The sequence below is a fragment of the Megalobrama amblycephala genome, linkage group LG3 (genome assembly GCF_018812025.1).
Source record: "Megalobrama amblycephala isolate DHTTF-2021 linkage group LG3, ASM1881202v1, whole genome shotgun sequence".
Classification (NCBI taxonomy): Eukaryota; Metazoa; Chordata; class Actinopteri; order Cypriniformes; family Xenocyprididae; genus Megalobrama; species Megalobrama amblycephala.
This window is the reverse complement of record NC_063046.1, coordinates 33,457,110-33,458,790: the sequence shown is the minus strand read 5'-3', so window position 1 is coordinate 33,458,790 and position 1,681 is coordinate 33,457,110.

Here is a 1,681-nt window from a genome sequence, read left to right as displayed (position 1 = left end):
CATTATAGTATATAAGTGGGTTGGGAATTTTATGTACTGAAATTATATACTATAAAAAAATAATAAAATCTAATTTTAATGTCATTCAAATACATATGCATCAAATAAATAATATGAAACAAACCAGAATTTTAAGTTGTGGAAAGTTTGTAAAAGCAAGAAGACTGTGACAATGTTTAAGTAAGCTATAACTCTGCTCTTTTTTTTTTTTTAAAACAGCCTCAGTGGAGTGCATTTAAATAACATTTTGCGTTCAATCCCACACTGACATATGGAAAGCCCTCCATCATGCCAACCCAATCCTCTGTGGTCCTGGAACCCCCCTCCTCTCCTTCTTTCTCTCTTTCTCCACCCACCCACATGCTGACCTGTCCCTGCCTTCCAATGCAAAGGATTGCTCTTGCTTCTGAGAACTGGATCTGAATATCTATACACAATTAATGGCACACATAGATCAAATTCATTTAGTTACTAAAACTCTTTCCATCAGAATATCAGTATGTGTGCTGAAAAGATTTGAGCAGAGTTTTTTGAATATCTTTGCCAGTGCAGTCTGACTTGCTCTGTCTGAGTAGAAATTCTTTCAACTAGTGTTTTTATAACAGGCAAAGGGGACATAAAAGTACTGGTCTCCTAACATTTAACATATAAAATAAACAAAACTGAAAATAACAGTAATGACAACGATAAACTAACCATAAAAATTTAACAAGGAAATCACTTAAGTGACAATGGACTGGATGTGTCTTTTCTCTCAGGATTTCTTTCAGAATAAAGTTTCATTTTATTAATGAGCTAGTATCACATAAACACTGCTACATTTTGTTTTTAAATGAAAAACCAATACTTAAATTGATCAAAAGTGACTGTGAAAACTTTGTTACAAAAATCACAGTTTCCACAAAAAAATATTAAGCAGCACAACTGCTTTCAACACTGATAACAATAAGAAATGTTTCTTCAGCAGCAAATCATCATAATGATTTCTGAAATATCATGTGACACTGAAGACTGGAGTAATGACGCTGAAAATTCAGCTTTGACATCACAGGAATAAATTACATTCTAAAATGTATTAGAATAGTTATAGGAAAAAATATATTGTCCAATGGTACTATGGGTGCTTCAGAAAGGGGGCAAAATGCAAACAATATAGTGAATGAAAGAGAGAGAGAGAGAGAGAAAAATTCCACATGCAGGCACTCGCATACAGATTTTAGTGTATAAAAAGCCTTATTAGCAGGGCTACATTTAGAAAAACCAATACGTATCAGCCCAAAAAGGCTTACATCAGGGTGCCCTAAATTTTGATCATTTTCACACTATTACCGTTTTACTGTATTCTTGATCACATAAATGTGATCTGCAGAACATAAGAAAAAAATCTTACCCACCCCAAAATTTTGAATGGTATATATATATTACACTACTAATCACTTTAACATTTTATTCTCTGTCTTTTATTTTATTTTTGATTTTAATGCACTCTTACTCTGTTGATCTCCCTTTGTTGTATTTCTTTATTCCATATTGATGTAAGCCTTTTGTGTCTAGTTTCTCTGTGAAGCACTTTGTAAACACTGCTTTAAAAGGTGCTAGTAATAAACTTACAATGCTTTCCTGCCATAGGCCTGAACATCACTCACCTCAAATAACACACACACAAACGAACACAGGCTGA